Here is a 21,278-nt window from a genome sequence, read left to right as displayed (position 1 = left end):
TCTGGCAAAGAAAGCCAGAACCCAGCAGCTTCCCAGTGCTGCCACCAGCACCACCCAGGTCTGGTGTTTGCTGTGCAAGTGCCCAGATCTGGAAATTTCCCTGTCCTGGCACAGCCCAAGTCCAGCAATTTGCTGGCACAGAAAGCCAAAATCCGGCAATCTCCTGATGCCAATACAGGCACCCAGACCTGGTGTTTGCTGCCACTGCCAGTGCTCAGATCTGGATATTTCCCTGTTCTGGCAGAGCCAAGTCCAGCAATTTTCTGGTAAAGAAAGCCACAATCTGGCAATTCCCTGCTACCGTCATTGGCAATGCCAAGATCTGGTGGTTGCTGGCACCACCAGTGCCCAGATGCGGGAATTTCCCAGTGCCAACACAGCCCAAGTCTTGTAATTTTCTGGCAAAGAAAGCCAAAACCAAGCAAATACCTGGTACCTACAGCAACTCAATCTTGTGTTTGCTGACACCACAAGTGCCCAGATCCAGAAGTTTTCAGGTTCCTGCACAGCATAATTCCAGCAATATGCTGGCACTGAAAGTTCACATTTCACAATTTCCTGGTGCTGGCACATTCCCCACCCAGATCTGGTGTGTGCTGGCACTGCCAGTGCCCACATCTGGCAATTTCCCGGTGCTGGCACTACCCATGTCCAGAATTCGCTGGCAAAGAAAGCTAAAACCTGTCAATTTCCCCTTGCCAGCACTGCCCAATCTGGAGTTTGCTGGCCGCAGGATCCCAGGAAAGAAGGAAGGAAAGAAAAGAGGAAGGCATCCAGATCCAGTCCTTCCTGGAGCCTGGAGCCTGAAATGGGCTGTTTGCTGGCACTGCCAGTGCCCAGATCTGGAAATTTCCCAATTCTGGCACAGCCCAAGTGCAGCAATTTGCTGGCACAGAAATCCAAAACCTGTGGCAGCTTCCTCTTACTGGCTCTGGCACCGCCCCCACATCTTGTGTGTCATGTAACCAGAACGCAGATTTGGAAATTTCTCAGGGCCAGCAGAGCCCAAATCTGGCAGATTTCTGTCGCTGGCAATGACGCCACCCACATCTGGTGTTGGCTGGCAGCGCCAGCGCCCAGATCTGAAAACTTCCTGGTGCTGGCACAGCCCAAGTCCATGGATTAGCTGGCACAGAAGGCCAAAATTTGTAACTCTGCAGGTTCTGGCTCCAGCACCATCCAGCTCTGGTGTTTGCTGGGACCGCCAGTGCCCAGATTTGGAAATTTCCTGATACCTTCACAGCCCAGGTCTAGCTAGCAATTTGGTTTTAGCTAGCTTAGGAAGAGAAGTTCCTCTTTCTGTGGAGGAACTGTGACTTTCCTTTTTCTTGGAACTGTTTACACCTGCTCTGGACTGAAAACCCAGACAAACACCGGCAGCAGCAGCTCACACCTGTGGCCCCCCGAGCTCTGGGATGCTGCATTCCAGCACCAGAGGGACTTAGAAGAGACCAAGGCAGCCAACTACAACCCACAAAAAGGACTTCCTGAATTTGCCATCTCTTCACTACTGTGAGAAGTTTGATTTAATATTATTCATTTTTCATGCTTGTGAATACTTCACTTGTGAAATAAACTTGGGTTTTTTCACTTTTCTCAAGGGAAGTCTTTTCCTGAACTATTAGGAGTAGGGGCTGCTCGAACTTGCTTTCTAGACAGACCCATTTTGGAGCTTTCCTCCCAAAATTTGCCCCAAACCAGCACAAACAGTCACAATGAAAATTTCACCAGTGGCATCATTTCCTGGTGGCAAATCTTGTGACAGAAGCTTGACCTTGTTCTCCATGAGAGATTCTTGGGAAGAGCAGACAGGAGAAGATTCCTGGAAAACAGAAACAGCTTTCCAGAAGTGAAATGAAAATGAAAGAAACAATCCAAGGTGTTTTCCTCTATTTATTTCTATGCTCCCCTTTTCCATGTTGCACTGCTTCTCCATCCCAGTAATTCCAGATGCACCTCACCTCTAAGATTGGTGACTTAGTGATTTTTAGACACTCTAAAATACCATGAGCCACACAGAGTTTTCCTTCCCCTGTTTTTACTGGAAAGCAACACTAGATATGTAAGTGCAGTGCTGGGCTCAGGTAGGAATCCTACCCCAAGGGAAGTGTCCCGACAGTGTTTGCCCCTCAGCAAGGACAATGCCCAGCAGCGAGCGAGGGGATCGCTGTGCCAGTGTGCAGGAGTCAGGGCTCTGCATTTGGGCTCAAGGCTGCAAAGTTCCCGTGTTTGGGCAGACGGAGGGGCTGTCCCCGGGGCGCGCGGGGCTCGAACGTGGGGCTCGTGGGGCGAGCGGGGAACGGACACGGGGACGAACGGCCCCGGTGCTTCAGTTGCAGCGGCGGCAGCGGCGGCAGCGGCGGCAGCAGCAGCGGCAGCAGCAGCGGCGAGAGCACCAAAACAGATACTTCTGAACAGTCTTTCTCCTTTACTTTCTCTTTGTCTCTTTATTTCTCTTTCTCTCCCTTTCCCGCTGTCGGGCACCCTTCTCTCAGTGTCCGTTTCCCAGCGTCCCTCTCCTCTCCCCGCCTCCCTCTCCCCTGCAGGGCAGGGCCATGCCCCCGGCCCGCCCCCGGCCCCGGGCGGGGCTGCCCCGTGCCCGGCCCCGGCCGTCCCGCCGCGGTCTCGCCTCCGCCCGGCTCTGGCCGTACTGGCGGTGGCGCTGCTGGGCGGGCATCAGTGCCTGGTGCGGGGGCGGCATCGCCGCCCTTCGGCTCCGCCTGGCCCGAGCCCGGACCCGGACCCAACGCAGGGTCCGGTCCCGACCCCGGTCCCGGCCCCGGCTTCTCCCGGGGCCCGCGGAGCACACACGCGGCGCGGCCGCTCCCTCCGCCTCCGCTGCGGCTTCCCCGGCCCGAGCTCCGCCGCTCGGCAGCGCGGCCGCCGGCCCCAAGCCACCAGGGCCTGGGGCGGGTGGGGATGCCGGGCCCGGGGCGGGTGAGGGGCGCTCGGGGGCCGTTGCTGGACCCGGGCCGAGCTCTGAAAGCCGCGTCCCGCCCGCAGGGACGGCGCAGGAGGCCCTGCAGGAGCGGTACCGGCTGGGATCGCTGCTGGGGCGCGGCGGCTTCGGCAGCGTCTTTGCGGCCACGCGGCTCTCGGACGGCGCCCCGGTGAGCGGCTGGGCCGGCGGCGGACGCAGGCAGAGGGGAGGGAGGAGGAGGAGGAGGATGCGTCTGGGCATGACGGGCGGCGAGCTCAGCCCGCTGCTCTCCCTCGCTCGCAGGTGGCCATCAAACGCGTGCCGAGGGATCGCATCCGGCACTGGGGCGAGCTGGTGAGTGAGCGGAGCCAGCGGCAGCAGCCGGGCCGTGCCGGGCGAGGAGGAGCCGGGGCCCGGCGCGGTGGGAGCCGCCGTGAGCCCTGCGGGGAGAGCGGGCGTGGGTTGAGCGGGGCATGCAGAGCATCCCGGGCTGGCTGAGGGCTCCCAGAGCCCCGGCACGGCCTCGGCCCCACTGACGGCGTCGTGCTCCTCCCGCAGCCCGACGGCACCAGCGCACCCCTGGAGATCGTGCTGCTGGCCAAGGTGTCCGGTCGCTGTGGCGGTGTCATTCAGCTCCTGGAGTGGCTTGAGCTCCCCGACAGCTTCCTGCTGGTGCTGGAGTGTCCGGAGCGGTGCCAGGAGCTCTCGGGTTTCCTGGCGGAGCGGGGGTTCCTGCCGGAGGAGGAGGCGCGGGAGCTGTTCCGCCAGGTGCTGGAGGCCGTGCGGCACTGCACCACCTGCGGGGTCCTGCACCGGGACATCAAGCCCGAGAATGTCCTGCTCGACCTGGCCAGCGGGCAGCTGAAACTGATCGACTTTGGCTGTGGCGCCTTCCTCCAAGACACAGCCTACACGCAGTTTGCAGGTGAGCCCTCGCAGGGTGTGCTCCTGGGCATCTCGTGGCCCAGCCTGGGTGCAGCACTGGGATGGGATTGATGCTAAGGCCGAGTTGTTCTGGGTGGGAGGGAGAGTGGGTTTTCTCCACTACTGGGTGGGTTTTTCCTTTGTGTGTCATGGTTGGGCCTTCCTTGTGTTTCTTCTGCCCTCTTCCAAGACCAGTGGCTTCTTTTCCATCCCCAAGTTTGTGCACAAGTCCCAAGTGCTGGTGAGAGGGCAGCGCTCACCCCGTGTGCCTCTGGGGCGGCCCCCACAGGCCCAGGGATGCTGGGGCCGGGCTCTGGGAGCAGCAGCAGCCCCCTGCTGAGCTGTGTCTGTGTTCCACAGGAACCCTGTCCTACAGCCCACCAGAGTGGATCCAGCACCAACGCTACCATGGCGAGGCAGCCACGATCTGGTCCCTGGGCCTCCTGCTGTGCCACCTGGTCATGGGGAAGCACCCATTCAGGAGGGGCCATGAGATCATCCGGGGGCGAATCTTGTTCCCACGATGGCTCTCTCAAGGTGGATCCTCATCTCTGGGCACGGGGGGAATACCAGTGCTGGGAGACAGCAGCGGGCTCATGGGCAAACCACTCTGGCAGCTGCTGAGGAGGTTGCACATGTCCTGCTCTCCTGCTGTCCTCCAAACAGAGCATCCACGGGGAAGTTTAGGCCCAGCTCTGGGCACACCCAGCATGACCTGGGCATGGGAACAGGAGGGCAACTTCTCCAACTGACTGGTGATTTCTGGTTTCTCTCCCCAGCGTGCCAAGATGTCATTAAGAGGTGTTTGTCCATGCAACCCTCGGACAGGCCATCCTTAGAAGATCTTTTCTGTCATCCTTGGGTGAAGGGTGTTCCTCTGCCCTAGAAGACTGAAGAGATCCACGTGCACAGTTGGATCCAGGGGCCTGGCAGGTACCAGCTCCACACATCTCTTGGCAATCAGTGGCAAAGCAAACCAGGCTGGTTTTGTCCTGCCTGTAGCTCTGAGCAGGGGTCAGCAGAAGGGAACATGCAGCTCTTGGGCTGGAGCTGAGCTGGAGACCCGGTGTGACAAGCACTGGTGGCCACCATCCCCCTGGTTTTGTTTGTATGGTTCATGGATGGCTGGGGCCCTGGGCAGAGCCCTGACAGCCTGGTCTGACCCCAGGGAAGGAGAAGGAGCCCCTGGAGAAGCTGTTCCAAATGGGGCTGGTGCTGGAGACACCAAGGACAACCTCAAAGATGACAATCTCTTCCTTGGCCTGGCCAGCTGAAGATGATGGACTTGGATTCTGGCACCTTCTTCAAAGCCAGGCTCCAGGTCCAATTTGCAGGTGAGTCTATAGGCAGGGGGTTGCTCCCGGATCTGGGCATGGCACAGCTGGGCACCAAAGGTTCCCCCTTTGCTGGGGCAGATACAATGAATTCTTCAGTCAGCTGCCCAGCTGCTTTTTGGCTCTGGGCAGCTGCTGAGGGCTGGATGTGCCGTGGCTGGCTGCAGGCTGGGCACATGTGCTGCCCTCCTGCTCTGCTGCCAAAGGCAGCAGGGATGGGCAGCTCTGGGCACTGCCAGCATGGCCTGGGCACCGCAGGCCTTGGCACAAGGGCACAGGAGCCCTCAGCTGACGGGCGGTTTCTGCTTTCTCTCCTTGCAGCCGGGCTCTGCGGCTGCTGAGGCTGCTCTGGGCTCTGCCAGGGCTCAGCTGGGCTCAGCCCTGGGCCCAGCTGGGCTGGCTCTGCCCTCACATTGCTCTGACAGCTCTGCATCAGACGAGCCCGTTGCGAGCACAGCGCCTGAGCTTTCTGCTTTGGCAGGTGAGTGAGACTCTGCTGCAGGCCCAGAGATTGCAGCTGGGGACACACATCCAACTGGCAAGGACCCAAACTCTCCACAGTAGCAGCTGAACACCTGGATCTGCACAGGGTGTTTTGTCTGTCCCATTCTTCCTTCTTTATTGGCTGGAATTGTGCAATTGCACTTTCTTCCTCCTCTGGCAGTGCCACGAGTGGGCCAAAGCTGGCGAGTGGGCCGTGCTCCTGAGGCAGTGCAGTCTGGAGCTGGTGGATGGAGAATTGCCCTTCTGCACTTCCACACCAGAGCAAAAAGCTGTCAGAGGGACTTTGTGACTCTAAGAAATCCCTGAAAGTTTCAATGGGAATGTTCCGCTCATTCCCAGGCTGAGAAGGAAGGTCGTCTTGTAAAGGATTTGGGCTTTGAAAGAGTTTCCATTCCCAGTCCTGCTTGGAGCTGGAAGGGCACAAAGCAACTTCCTCTTGCCTCGACCACAATTTAAAATAACAATATTGGAAACAATCCCCAAAAACTTTTTAAAAAGACTGCTGAGGTCAGTAAGATGGATCCATGCCATCAGCACATTTACAAAGTAAATAACTTTTCTTTTCAAAAGATAAGTTGCCTCTTAATTCAAAGTTAGAGATGACTTTTCACTGCACACTTGGGGTTTTTTCACACTTTCACATTTTATATAGTTTTTGATTACTTTTTCCTTTTTTTTTCCTTTCAATAGAAAACATGTCCTATAAAAGGAATGTCCTTTGCTCTTGGTTCCCATGTGGAGCAGCTCCCTTCCTGCTGGCTGAGCTGCTCAGGCAGAGCCCAGCAGCTCCTGGCCCTGCAGGGCTGAGGCTTTTCCCCGTTGCTGGGCACAGACTGATGGAGCAGCACTGCTGAACACGGGCACACAGAGGGACCAGCAGCAGCTGCCTTTGGCCACCTGGGGCTCCAAGGCCCAAACTCTGAGCAGCCAGGGCTGGAAGAGACTGGCAGCATCTGATCCCTGACTCTGGGCAGACAGGGCTGCACAAATGACCCCACAGCAGCAGCAGCAGCAGCAGCACATGGAGCTGACTTTGAGCACAGCCCCTGCCCCTCTTCCCTCCCGTGTGCAGCGGTGTCACAGCAGCCTGAGGCACCTGGGAGCCCCCAGGGCCAGCAGGGACTGGAGATGGCAGCCCTGGGCTCCTGGAGGCTGTGCAAGGAACGGAGCTGGGCACTCCCTGTCCATGGGGAGCTTCCAGATGGAAAAGGCTGCTGTGCCCAGGCAGCTGCAAGGGCACAGAAAGGAGGCTCTGGAGCACTGGATCTGTGCCAGTGCCACAGTCCTGGGCAGCAGCCAGCGAGCCCTGGGGGAACAGAGGGCACAGCAAGAGGGACAGAAGCAGGCAAGGGCAGAGACTGGAGAGAGCCAGGCCTGGGAGCAGGAACAGCTGCTCCATTGCACTCTTGGAGAAAGCTCTTGGCTGGTTCAAAGCGCTGAAAAGTGTGAAGGGCAGAGGAGGAGGCCACAGCAAACAAGCTCCTGTTTGCACAGCCTCCCCTCTCCGTGTCCCAGAAGGAATTGCATGGACTGTGTTCTTCTCTCCGAGCCGTCTTGTTCAGCATGAGCAGCTCAGCACCAGGAGCTGAAGGAGCTGAAGCCTCAGGCCACAGGAGCTGGGCAAAAGGGAACTTTTGGAGCAAAGGAATGCTGCTAAAATAGCCCCAGCTGAATGCAGCGGATATAATCATGGAATCACAGAATCCTTTCTGTTGGAAAAGCCCTCTGAGCTCAGCCAGTTCAGCCGGGCACCCAGCAGTGCCAAGCCCAGCACTAAACCACGTCCCTGAAGTGCCAAGGCCTGGACACCAGCCCTGAGTGAGGCCTGGACAGCAGGCCCTGAGCCAAAGGTGGCCTCTGGATGAACCTTCCAAGCAAAGGTTATCTTTGTATCTGCTCCCTGATGAAATATGCATGGTCATTAACACTGTGATAGATGTAGCCACTCCTTAGTGAAACATGTATTGACCTTTGTGTATTTAGAAGCCAGACAAGGCCATGAAATCTGACATCTGGCCTTGTTTGGGGCTGTATGGTCAAAGTCAGCTCCCTTGGTTCCTCCTTGAGCCCTGGCCAGGCTTTGGGAGGGACCCAAGAGGAGGATGAAAGCAGATGTTGCCACACTAGCAGTGCTGTCAGTTTGTTCATTCAGCACTGTCAGAGCTGGGCCCTCTCGCAGCGGGGTTGGAGCCTCACCTGGGGCTGGAGGCACCTGCAGGAATTCCCAGTGTCCAGGAGTGGCTCTGCAGCCCTTGGCTGTGACAGCTTCCCCAGCTGCTGTGTGGGTCTGGGGGATGGTAAAGGCTGAGGGTAAATGCTGCTGGATCTTTGTTAATCACTGCAGGCAATCTTTGGTGGGGATGCTTGGGTGCATTGCTGAGCTGCTCCTTTTGTGATTCTTTGCTGCTCTGAGCTGCAGGAAATGACACTGATTCCTTCAGCTGGAGTCTGTATCTCTGGTGCTGACCCTGCCCACTGGTAAAACAAAACTGGCACAGTCTGGCCAGATGCCAACAAAATGTCATTTGTTCAATGTAAATGTGAGGAATCAGTCCCATCAGAAATTGCCATCTGGGAAGCCCTTCCCTGGAGTTCCCTGGCTCTGGAGTGGGCTGAGGTCGGAGCCCCTTGTGAGCAGTGGGGCAGTCGGGTAAAAGAAGCTGCACCCCTGGATGGCTTCAAGTGCATCCAAAAATTGCAAATGGAAAAGGAAAACACCTTGTGGGTTTGGGCAGACAAAGATGAATTTGTTGAGAGTACATAGGAAACAGCACTTTCAGAAGGAACAATGATTATTGGAATGCTCCCACATGGAGCAACAGAAGGTTTTAATCTTGAGCTAATATGCATTTGTACAAGTGAAATATTGATATAATAAATATCTATATACATATTTATAGTATATAAAGACATATATATATATATATTAATATATTCACATATATATGTGGGTATATATGTGTATACACATATGTGTAAAAAATATGTATATATTTTTTATATTGTTTAACACATCCTGCCAGACCAGATCTCCCTGTTTGCTCTAAGGGCCCCTGTGGAAAATGCTCTGATCCACGGGGCTCCGTGCGAAGGCTGCTGTGACACTGAGGGACTTGCACAGCAATTCCATCCAGGAGCCTGGGTGCCCCTCAGGGACTGGGACCCGGCCCCTTCCAGCCAGAGGGGAAAGGGCCCCCCAAGCCTTGTTAGCCACAGACAGCATGGTAAAGCTGAACAGCAAAGGGCCTGGGGGCATTATTCTGGAATTAAAAAGGTGCCAGCTCCATGGACAACAGAATTCTTGTTCCTAACTCGAATGAGATTGAGAAAAAATAATGAAGAACGGTGTCACTAAAGTACTACTGATGTCTGTAAGGTGTACCTTGATAGTCAGCCAGAATCTTTGTCTGCCACAAATACCTCTGGTGTTTCACCAAGGGATTGGTCATCAAAATATAATGATGGGTTATGATGGATTGCTGAGCTTCTTTTGTAATTCTTTGCTAATGATGATGTGCTTTGCTGAGCTTATCCTTTTGTAAATCTCTGCAGCTGTGCATGATATAAATGACACAATTCCTTAACTTGGTGTCTGTGTCTTTGGTAGTGACCCTGCCCACTGGTGAAACAGGGCCCCCTTTTGCCTAAGTGTTACCTGGGAAGGCAAAAGCCCTCCCTCCAAAATTCCCCCCTTCCTCCCTGTTCCCCCCTTCATACCCTGAGCATGATGTGCTCTGGTCTGGGGTATGCCCGGGCTCAGTTGGGGTCCCCTGTCCTGGCTGTGTCCCCTGCCCAGCTCCCCCGCAGCCCCAGCCCCTCCCCAGCGTGGCTGGACGAGGGGCAGGACAGGCCTTGGCTGTGCTGCAGCTCAGCAAGAACAAAACCATCTCTGCGTGCTCAGCGCTGTGCTCAGCACCCGGCCCAGCAGTGTCTCAGTGCCAGGGGCTGTGCCCTCAGTCCCTGCCGGGGGTTTCCATGGCAACTGCCAGGCCAGGTGACCCAGGTGTCCCCCCAGTGCCGGTTGCCATGGAAACAGTGCCCAGCCCTGCCCCTTTCTGTCTGGCTGACCTGGCCTTTGGCCCTGGCAGTGCCGGTGGCTGCTGGTTCCTGGTGCCAGAGCGGCCAGCGCGGCACAGGGCAGGTGGCCATGGCACAGCCCCCAGCAAGGGATCCCCTCTGGCTCTGGGCACTGACACCAGCCCTGAGCAAGGGCCCAGGGCAGCTTTCCATGGCCACCAACCATCACAACGGGTCCGGGCATTGGTTGCCATTGCACCAAACCAAGGAACGGGTCCCCGTGGCCGTTGCCATGGCACCTGGTGGCACCAACGAGTGTCACTGCAATTGTACCTGGAACAGCCCTGGCACTGCTTTGTCCCAGGGTTGCCATGGCAGCCAAGGGCAGCAACAGCTCTGCAGGCAAGTGGCCATGGAACCTGGCTGCAGAAATGGCTCCTTGGGCTGGTTTCCAAGGAAACCTGAACTGATGGGGGTTGCCATGGCACCCAAACCCAGCAGTGGGGTCCTTGCAGTGTCCATGGCAACAGTCCCTTGCAATGGCACCACTGCATGTTGGGATGATGATGCACCCTCACAGCTGGCCCAGGGCAGGTCTGGAGTGCTTCTGGTGGCAGCTTGGGCTTGGCACACAGTTGAGGAGGATGTCTGTTTTCAGTGGGGAAACTCAGGAGTTTTAGATTGCTTCAAAAACAAATGAAGGAAAATCCCTCTTTGGCTGTGTGCAGCCACTTCTCCAAGCAAAGCAGGTTCCAGGTGAGTGAGGAGAGAGACCATGGGCTTGGGGAATATGAAGCAAGGTTGTCCACACTGGCTCAGAGCTCAAGGCACCACTTCTCTGAGCAGGCCAGGGCTCCTTAGGAGAGTCCCTGGATCAATATCAGTCACTGAATGCTGCAATCACCTCTTGTGTAATAAGAACAGCAATAAAAAGACACCCTTTAAAATAGGACTACATATTTCCTGGAAGCTCTTTGAACTATTTCTCCATAACTGTCAAAGGAAAACCTCCTAATGAACTACACTGGAGCAGAGGGAAATCAAGGCAGAGCCAGGGTTTGTCAGGACTTGCTTGATCCTCATGAGCCTCACTGTGCATTTGGAGTGAGCCCTTGAACCTCAGGGCCTGGGAGGAGATTGCACAAACCTTGCCAGGAGTCAAAGGCAGAGGAAACACCCCAAGTGTCTCCAGGCATTCATGGCTCCCTCTGAGGTCCCTCTCCAACACAGGCTCCTCATGGACTCCTTGGAGGAGAGAATTTGTGGCCAGGATGGCACAAAAACCTCTCAGACAGTGTGGAAAAGAAAATCTAAAGTACCTTCAACACCTTGAGTGTCTCAAAGCATTAATGAGCCCCATTTCGTGTCAGTACAAAGCTCTCCAGGGACTAATTAACGCAGATAATTGGGGCCATGATTGGACAAATATCTCCCAGAGTCTATCCCAAGGGAAACACCAAATACCTTAAAAGAACTGAAGTACCTTGAAGCATTTATGAGCCCCACTGAGTGGTGTTACTGACAAAGCCTCTCTAAGGACTAATTGCAACACATAATTAGAGGCCATGATTGCACAAAGCTCTCAGAGACTCCAAGGCAAAAGCAAAACCCAAAGTCCTTTGAAAAACCTGCAGTCCCTGGAAGCATGAAGGAGCCCCCAGGACCATTCCTGAGCAAGGCTCCCCAGGGACTCCTTCCAGCAGATCCTTGAGGCCATGGGATGTGGGCTAGGGGAGGATGCTGAGGGCAGGACAAGGGGCTGACAGTGCCCAGCCTGGCTGGGGCTGTGCCAGGAGGCCCCCGTGCCTCAGGACAAGGTGTCTCCTCACAGCCCTTGGTGGCACAGACCCTGCTGTGCCCCAGGGCACCAAGACTTGGCTTCTCTTTGTCCCCACCTGTCATCACTGCCTCCAGTTCTCTGCTCTGCCTGGGGCCTGGGGACACTTTCCCTGTGGTGTCCCTGACAGGGATCTCTTCAAAATACAAGAAACTTCAGTGTTTCAATAGAACTGAGTTCTTAAGGGTTCTTGAGGGTTGTGTGACATCACAAAGCTGGCTTTGACATCACAGAGCTTGCTGTGACATCACAGAGCAGGGTGTGAGGCTATAGAGCAGTGTCTGCTCTCATAGAGGGTGGCTCTGAGGCATCAGAGAGTAGGTTGTGACCTCACCTGGTGGCTGTGTAACATCATAGAGGAGGCTGTGACATCACAGACCAGATTGTGACATCACAGGGTGACTTTGTGACATCAGTCTTCTGCGATGTCACAGCACTGCTGTATGAAATCACAGGATGACACAGAGTTGGCTCTGTAACATCACAGGGTCAGTGTGACATCACAGGGGCTGTGTGACATCACAGGGGCTGTGTGACATCATGGGGGCAGCATGACATCACAGGGGCAATGTGACATCACGGGGGCTGTGTGAGGGCACTGGGGAGGTCACTCTGCCCCGGCCCCCCTCACAGTTCCCCCCAGAGCAGTCCAACCCTGCTCGTGCACAGCGGGGTCCCCTGTCCCCCCGGGTCCCCCAGCCCCGCAGCCTCCCCCAGAGGATGTTCCATGGGATCGACCCCAGAGCCTGACACGGGGACGGGGGGACGGGGCCCTGGGGGTGGCACAGGGGGACAGGGACTTCCCGGCAGCGTCCCCGTGTCCCCCAGGGCCAGAGCCTGGGCCAGGGCTCCTTCACCCTGTTACAAACGAGGCCTTGAGAGCGCTGAAAAACCCCCGGCAAGGGATCAGCCAAAACCAGATTTAATATTAAGGGACAGGAGCACAAAGTTCCTTGGCAAGAGTCACTCTGCTCCTGACTGGACACTTCAGGCACACCAAGGAAACAAAGCAACTACAAAACCAAACAGAATCCAGGCAATAAAACCAGAAATTAACCTGGAACTGTCCCTGTGTGTGCATGTGTGAGTGACACAAGGACAGCAAGGGCAAGGATAAAAGGAACATGGCCTGAAAGCTTAACAGAGCTCAAACTTAACAGGACTTTACTTATACATTAACCTTAACTGATACTTTCAACCTCACAGTTTAGCAAAAGAGCAGAGTATAACAGCATGTAACCTAACTTAAACCTATGACTTCGCAATTTAACAGAGGAATAACACTTAACAATATTGAACTTAACATAAAACTTATACTAAAGGTAACTGCTTAGCAAAAGAAAACCTCTCAGCAGCATTTAACTTCACTTAGGCCTTGTGATTTAACCTTCCCTACAGGCCTGACTGACTCAGCTATCCAAGGCACTCAAGCCCCTCAGAGTGCAGCATTTCTGCCACATTTCCCCAGCACAGGCACTCCTGTGTGCACACAGACACAAAGAGTCAGTGCAAGGCACCTGTGAGCAATTCCCCTGAGGGCAGGAAATGCTCACTGTGGGTCCTTTGGCATCTCCCCAGCGGGTGAAGGGTTGAGCCTGGAGGAGTGGGGGGATCGGCCCAGGCTCCGTCGTTGTTCAGGATCCCCGAGTGCAGCAAACGGGAGAGTTCCCGGCTGGGAGAGGCCCCACTCAGAGGGAGTGGCTGGCCCAGGAGAGCTCCAAGGGCTCCTTTTGGAGCGCTGTTTGCAGGGCCCCAAGAGAGGGGCTTCAGTCCCAGCAATGGTTCATCCTGGCCGCACTTGGCATCAGCAGCTTTCTTTGGCAGTGTGAGAACAGGGATGTTGTGCCGCTCAGGGAACACAAACAGGTCCCAGGACTGCTCCTATAGGAACCAGGAGCTGGTTGGGCAGCAGCAGTGCCTGGAGCAGACAGTGTTTGTGATGAGCTGCAGAGGAGCTGAGCCTGGGGCTGTTGGCCAAGGCTGAGGCCCAGGGAGCATTTCTCAGCTGGCAGGGCGGCCTGAGAAGGGGAGGGGGGAATGCAGCAGCACAGGCCCATGGAACCAAGGGACCATTGTGACCCTGTGGGGCCCTGTGAGACCAAGAGACCATTGTGACACTGTGGGACCCTGTGACAACAAGGGACCATTGTGACACTGTGGGGCCTCATGGAATCATGGAGAGCACTGTGACGTTGCTGGGCCTCATGGATCCATGGGGACTGTACTGACGCTGTGTGGCTCCATGGAATGTAGGGATCATTGTGACACTGAGAGGCCTCATCAAAACAAGGGGCCATTGTGACAGCGTGGGTCTGCATGGAACCATGGAGACCATTCGGACACTTTGGGGTGTTATGGAACCAAGGGGCCATGGTGACACTGAGGGGCACCATGGAAACACAGAGACCATTGTGACACTCAAGGGACTCATGGAAACGCAGAGACCATTGTGACGCTGTGAGGCCTCATGGAATCAGTGAGACCATTGTGATCCTGGGAGGACCATTGTGATATTGTGGGGCCTCGTGAAACCAAGAGGCCTTTGTGACACTGCAGGTCTTCTTGTAATCAAGGGGCCATTGTGACACTGCTGGAACCCATGGAATCAAGTCACCATTCTGACACTGCGGGGCCCCATGGATCCAAGGAACCATTGTGACAATATGGAGCCCCACAAAACCAAGGGAACACAAAACAAGTCTGGCTGCTTTGGCCTCCCATAGACTGCCTGACTGGTCCAACTGACCTTTGCATGTTGAGTGTCACTTCTCATCTGCTGCTGAAACACTGAGGCTCTGTGCTTTCCTTCCCAATGGAAAAGAACTGTCCTCCTGCTCTAGGCACCCATGGCCAGAATTGGGATTTCACCTCCAAAGGTCCTTATATCCAGGGATTCTTCCAATAGGAATATTGCCAGGACAAGTCTGTCTGGCAGTGGTTTCACAAGGGTCACCTCTCATCCGTCCCCAAAACATTGGGAAAGGCTCCATGCTCTCCTTCCTAAGGAAAGAACTGTCTGCTTCTCCAGGTGCCCATGGCTGAGATTGGGTTTCCACCTCCAAAATTCCCTAAATCCAAACTCTGCAATTACTGACAATCTAGCTGGCCGTGGCCTGCTGAGGCTCTCACTTGCCTTCCAAACCTTGAGGCTCTGTGCTTTCCTTCCCATGGAAAAGAACTGTCCTTCTCAGCCAGGTGCCCATGGCCACAATTGGGATTTCACCTCCAACACTGCCTGTTTTGACAGACTGGAGGAGATTGTTGGCTCTAAACATTTTGTGTGTGGGGGAGGAAGGGGCAGGTCCAGCCTTGCCCTGCCCTGTAAGCCCAGCCCTGCCCTGCCCTGTGACCCCAATCCCCTCAGGGGCCTTCAGTGGGTTTACGGTTTCTACCTGAAGGGCGGCACCCTGAACCCCCAGCACCGCCGTTCCACCCTGGGCACTGGGGCCCTCTTGGCTCTACTCAGTGCTGCCGCTGTACTCGGGGCACCCTAAACGCCGCTAGGGACCCGTGTCCTCCTACTGCAGGGATTGTGCGCGACTCACACTGCCCCGATCCTCCACGCACCCGGAGCTCCATTCAGGGCTTGCGTGCCAACTCACCAATTCATCTGCCACCTTTACTCAAATTTGGTGCACAGGAAAAACACCAGCCAGATATTTGTAAGAGGTCAAAATGACACAAAATTCTACTGGCAAAGTGCAAAAAATCAAGAACTTTGGAATAGGATTTAACGCAACATCAAATTACACATAAAACACTAATCATAGCAGTAACTTCATTAACTTAGCCCATTTATCCTGGAAACATTAAAACACGTAAGCTGTTAGGGTATCCAAAAATGTTCCATATAAAGAGCATTAGAACAAGAAGAAAGAGAGAGAGACAGAAAGACAGAAGCTCTATAGAAAGACACATATATGACTAACAGCTCCTAGGGTTCCAGTGTGGGTGAGACACAAACCCCAGGAGAGGGCAGAGTCCATACCAGGGGCTCACCTTGTGCTCTATATTTTAAGCCCCCGGGCCCTTGTGAGCCTCCCCCAGGTGGGATTTCTGATCACACAGGCAATCAGGGCTGGGTTAGCACTGTACCCACTGTGTGACTGATTGACAGCTCATCCCACAGTGTCTCAGGACATTGATCTCATCCAGCTTCTGACAGTGACCATGGTGACACAGGGGAACCTCATGGAACCGTGGGTCAGTTGTGACAATGTGGGTCCAAGGACACACCGGGGGATGTCATAGGTAGAATAATGATAGAAGAAAAGTATTACCGCGCCTGAGTGGGCGCTGCTGGTGATAGAGAGACGGTGAATCTTGTTTCTTGAATCAGAAGGCTTGATTTATTAAGATATTATATATAATACATTATGACTATACTAATAAGAATATAGAGAGAGGTTTGCAGAGCAGCTAGGCTAGATAGGAAGAGATAGAAAAGAATCCCAACAAAGCTGTGGCCAAGGACTCAGTCCTCTGGCTTATACTTTGTGATTGGCCCTTAATTATAAACATGGGAACATGAACCAATCACCAATCAAAATAGGTGCCCCTGTTGCATTCACCAGCAGCTGATAATAATTGTTTATGTTCTCCTCTGAGGCTTCAGCCTTCAAGAAGACACAGAAATCTGAAATAAAGGATTTCTGTGAAAAAATGTCTGCGACATCTCACCTTTCTAAATTGTATAAAATAAAAAAAAATGCTGATGTGGAATGAACAGGAAATTTCTTTACCTGTAGAATATACAATAACTAACAAATCACTAGAACAATGCTACAATATAAGAAAAATGCAAAATACAATGCAAAGAGAATTTGAGTCCATGCAGCTGAGTTTCAGGAACAGTCCAAGAGCCAAAGTTGTTTCCCTTGGAATATCTGAGAGTCCTTTTTGGTCCTGAAAACAACTTGCTGCAAAAGGAATCCCATCAATAGTTATCAAAAAACCATTGACAGTCATAACACAATTTTTAAACAGTTTGTGGAATGTCCTTTCTGGCCCTTCAATGCTTCAGAGCTGCTGCCCGCTGTTTTCAATCTTTTTTATTTAATTTTAATTTTTTTTTTTTTATTGAAAAACAAAAGAGCAGCACCCGAGCAGAGCAGTGCCAGACAAGGAAAGGCCCTGGGGGCTCTGTCCCATACTGGACCAGGAACCCCAAAACTGGCTCACAAAGGGGGACCAGGACCGGTAGGAGAAACCAGAGTCCCCAAAAACATAAGGAGGCCACGCAGTGGGACCAGCCCAGGAATTTTTTGAGCCCAACGGCCCAGGCCAAACCCATGAGGAAGGCTCTGCATTCCTGCAGGCCTGAACCTTGTTGCCAGCACAATGGCAGCACGGGTAGTGAGACGCTTCCTTTCCCCTAAACCACTGAGGCATGCCAGCAGCAGGGAAATAGAAGCTGCCCCGAGAATCTTCATCTTGGGTCTGGGAATGTTTGTTTCCCACAGCAACATGTCACCACCCCCACCGGGCTGGGGACCAGAGGCAGAAATTTCAGGAGCCCCCTCCCCCTCGCCGCTAGGGCACAAGATGGGCGGCAGAGATGGCAGCCTCTATGGGACAGCAACCGAAACACCACCCCCCAAACCGCCGAGCTTGAAAGCCGGCAGCTGGACTGCCGCAAGAGTCAGCTGGCGGGCAGCCCCCGCTCCACTGAAGGAGAGACCAGCCTCCGGGGCCGCTTCCTGGAGCGGGCCCGGGGCTGGCGGGCCGGCCATGGGGGGCGCTGGGCCAGGGTGGGGGCCCACGGGGCTGTGGATGACGCTGGGGCTGGCCTGGAACGCGGCAGTGACTCTGGCCACGGAGGAGCCGGCCGAGGAGGGAATCACGCTGATCGTGGGATCAGCCGCGGGCTGCTCCGAGAGTCCCGCAGGTTCAGCGCCGTTTTCTGCCGCTGACTCTGGGACTGTCTCGGCTTGAAGCGGCGGGGATGCGCGAGAACCCACCTCCGCCGCGTCCCCCAGCCCTGAAAGCAGCGGCAGGCACGACACGGGGCCGGCGCCGTGCCCCGCCGCTGACTCCGGGGTCTGCTGCAGAGGCGCAGTCGCAGTCTCCTTCGGAGCGCAAACAGGCAGCAGCGGAGCCGGGAGAAGCGGCGGGGCATCGCTGTTGCTTAGCAACAGGTCAATCGCCGAAAGTGCTGTTCTCTTCTGCCTTCTCCGACACAGGCTCTGGCGGGGGCGGGGAGGCCGGTGAAACCGCGGGCGGGACCTCCTGGAGTGACGGCTCTAGCAGGGGCGTGGAGGAAGCCTCGGAGACCGGTGCCGCTCCGATGTGTGAAGGAGGCGGAGTCTGAGAGGCCGGCGCTGGCTTGAGCGGCCACTCCCATCCCCCCGGAGAGAGAGAAGGGGGGGGAGGACAACACTCCATCTGAGCATGCTCCGGAGCAAGAGTAAAAAAAACTTCTTCGCGCCGCGAAGTTTCAGCCCCCCGCGCCGCGAAGCGGGGGGGGCGAAAAGCCCAAAGTCATCACCCATGGGGTCTTCTGCCAAGGGCGGTGGAAACGGAGCTTGTCCATAACAGTTAGAGATCCATTGAAAACAAGCTGCTCTGCGCTTCAGGACTGGGAAAAGCTTTATAAATGCTGGGTAGATAGAAGGCAACACGCGTCCCTGACTGTAGACGCACTGGATAATTGAGTCCATGCACTCCCAGACGAAAACATCTAAAGCGTACAGGACATCAGTAAAAAACCCAAAAAGCTTTGCCCATCGAAAGAACCCATAGATATCTGTTTCTGACAAAAAGCAACCATCTTCTCTGCACCAATATTTCCAGAGGGCAATAAGCTTTTCCTCTGAAGCGGAGAACTGAATCTCTTCTGGCAAGGCATGTGTCTGCCAAACGAACAGCCACAAGCTATGAAGGGCTGGTTCATCAGGGATAGAAAAGCCCACAGTACCTTCTAAAAGAGTCCAGCTTGCTCTGGCCAGCTCCACAGGTCTGCTGCCCTTTTCCATCATCTTTCCTGATGGTTTTCCAGAAGAAGGTTCTGTTGTGGTCAGCCTTGGCTGTGAACTCTGTCCAAATCAGGATCTTCAGTTCTTCAGCTCCTGGCTTGAATCCACTTTCTTTGGTCACTTCAAAGCAACCATCAAATGCCACACATACAGGATTTTACCCAGTGCAGCAATTTTGCTCCTCTGGTCTTATTAAATTAATTTTTGCTCTGACACGTCGGGTCACCAGATATTACCGCGCCTGAGTGGGCGCTGCTGGTGATAGAGAGACGGTGAATCTTGTTTCTTGAATCAGAAAGCTGAATTTATTAATATAAGATATAATACATTATAGTTATACTAGAAAGAATAAGGAGAGAGGTTTGCAGAGCAGCTAGGCTAGCTAGGAAGAGATAGAAAAGAATCCCAACAAAGCTGTGGCCAAGGACTCAGTCCCCTGGCTTACACTTTGTGATTGGCCCTTAATTATAAACATGGGAACATGAACCAATCACCAATCAAAATAGGTGCCCCTGTTGCATTCCCCAGAAGCTGATAATAATTGTTTATGTTCTCCTCTGAGGCCTCAGCCTTCCAGAAGACACAGAAAACTGAAAGAAAGGATTTCTGTGAAAAAATGTCTGCGACAGAAAAGCCTTTTGAAATGAAGCCTTGTTCAGCCACATCAATAGCTGGCCTATCATCTCTTCTGTGTGCAACTAAGCAGTTACAAGTTCCCATGTGAAGCTATTTTGAGAATGAGACTTTGTGACCATTCTATTCTGAGGGTGAAAAACAAATGCACCTGCAATAACAAGTAATTTGTCCCATGAGAATCAGTGAAGAGGTAAACAATACAATAGAGAGATTTGATGCACAAGTAAAATCTATTTTATTAACCAATAATCGACTAACTGATAAGAAACCTTTGAATGAACTAAAGGTGCACACAAGGTCTGTTAAACTGTGTAAAATGAGTTGTATGAATAAAGAATAAAGAGTTCTTCTCCATCTTAGCTTAGTCCTATGGGATTTCAGTTCCCCCCTTCTTGACGGCTTTGGGTTCTCCCTTCTTTGGAGCTTTGGGTTCCGCCTTCTTTGGGTCTTTGTCTTCCTTCTTCTCTGGGATCTTGGTTTCCTTCCTCTCTGATGCTTTGGTGTCCTTCTTCTCTGATGCTTTGATTTTCTTCCCTTCTGATGCTTTGCTTTCCTTCCTCTCTGGGATTTTGGTTTCTTTTTTTGGAATTTTGGTTTCCTTATTCTCTCGGGTCTTGGTTTTCCCCTTTGCTGGTATTGGAGGTTGCTTGCCAACAGAGACACTCTTCTTTCCCTTCTTCTGCCTCTCTTCCTCCTTCCTCCTCTCTTCCTCCTCTAAGGCTTTTGCCTCCTCCTCGACCTTTTGAGCTGGCTCCTTCAGCTCCCTTCTGCAGACAAAACAGAAAATATGGCTGAGAGTCCCACCAGAACCTTGGGCTCCCTCGTCCTGGCTGGCCCTGCACTTCATTCCTTGACCCTGAGGCCATTTCCGTGAATTCTCCTCAACCCACAGAGGTTGGGAACATCCCAAGTGAGGGCATGGGTGGAAGGGGACCTCCAGGACCGGCCAAACCTGAGCTTTGCCATCATAAGGTCTTGACTGTGCAAGCTCCCTCTGAAGGCACAGCCAGACCCCTCCAGCCCCTGCCAAAGGCTGATCCAGCAGCTCTCTGCACTGGTGCCTGGAAACGCCCTTTGTCTCTTGGCTTCCCAGTTTAAAGCAGAGCACAGATTGCTGACATCTGCTTAGCTCTCCTACAGTTCTTACTCAGCTCATTCAGCCCCCTTCTCCCTGGGCATAGCTGAAGCATGATTTTAAAGAGTTCAGATTTCAGCTGAGGGTTAGAAGCAATTCCCATTGATCAGGATGTAGGTTAGATAGGCAGACCATAGGTTAATGATTATGAGATGCTTAAGCTGGAGCAGATTGTTCTATTGTTTACCATTAGGAGAGGGAAGTGGAGGAAGTGAACTGTTATAAGAACATCTTGAAACCAGTAGAACAATGGTTAGCACCTGGGCTTGATGTCAATCAATCACTAAGCAGGGGACCTTGGATGGTGCCAGAGGGTCACAGAGACCTGATGAAGACATTCCTGACTTCATCCCCTAAGACCACTGACCCAATTCGAGACACCAACCCAATTCAAGGGAAGAATTGCACAGGAGTGAAGGACCAATGACCTCATTTGAATACAGAGCAGGGATGGGAGGTGCTGGGGTTGTGCAGATGTATTGTGTGTAAGATCTTGGGAAATAAAGAGAGGGCAAAGAACCTTGGACAGCGCGGTCACGCCTTTTAGGGACGGCTCTGGTGCCGCCCGCCAGTGTTAATAAACATCCCACTGTCTAACTTTAATTAGTTAGAGAGTCTCTGCCCGTGATCTTCGGTTTTAACGACTCCTAGCCTGCTCCTTCATGAGAACAATCCTATCAGTCAGAAAGCAAAGGCTGCAGGAACTCCTCTCCTGCAAGACAGGCTCTTGTCGGGCAGATTTCCTGCTGGAACCCAGCTGGGACCAAGCAAACCAGTGCTGGCTGCCATGGAAACCACTGGAAGCAGCCTCGTCCGTCTCCTCCCCATGAAACCAACTTCAGCCTGGCCTGAAGACGTCCTGATGCACAGGCTTGCTTTAAGCACCTCCACTCCCAGCTCCACACTTGGCCTGTGTGTCCTGAGCTGGGCTGCCTTGCTGGAGCTGAGCTTCTCCTGTGCTTGCCTACGGCTGCAGCTGCAGGGGAGCCTAAAGCAC

At 53.8% G+C, this 21,278-nt stretch overlaps 1 pseudogene; it reads left to right on the top strand.

Moving 5' to 3' along the window:
* The first annotated feature begins 1,034 nt into the window (after window positions 1-1,034).
* Window positions 1,035-15,030, top strand: LOC131561691 (serine/threonine-protein kinase pim-1-like; annotated as a pseudogene).
* Window positions 15,031-21,278: the final 6,248 nt, after the last annotated feature.

The sequence above is a fragment of the Ammospiza caudacuta genome, chromosome 10 (genome assembly GCF_027887145.1).
Source record: "Ammospiza caudacuta isolate bAmmCau1 chromosome 10, bAmmCau1.pri, whole genome shotgun sequence".
Taxonomy (NCBI): domain Eukaryota; kingdom Metazoa; phylum Chordata; class Aves; order Passeriformes; family Passerellidae; genus Ammospiza; species Ammospiza caudacuta.
The sequence above is the reverse complement of the archived record's forward strand: the minus strand, read 5'-3'. Positions and strand labels throughout refer to the sequence as shown.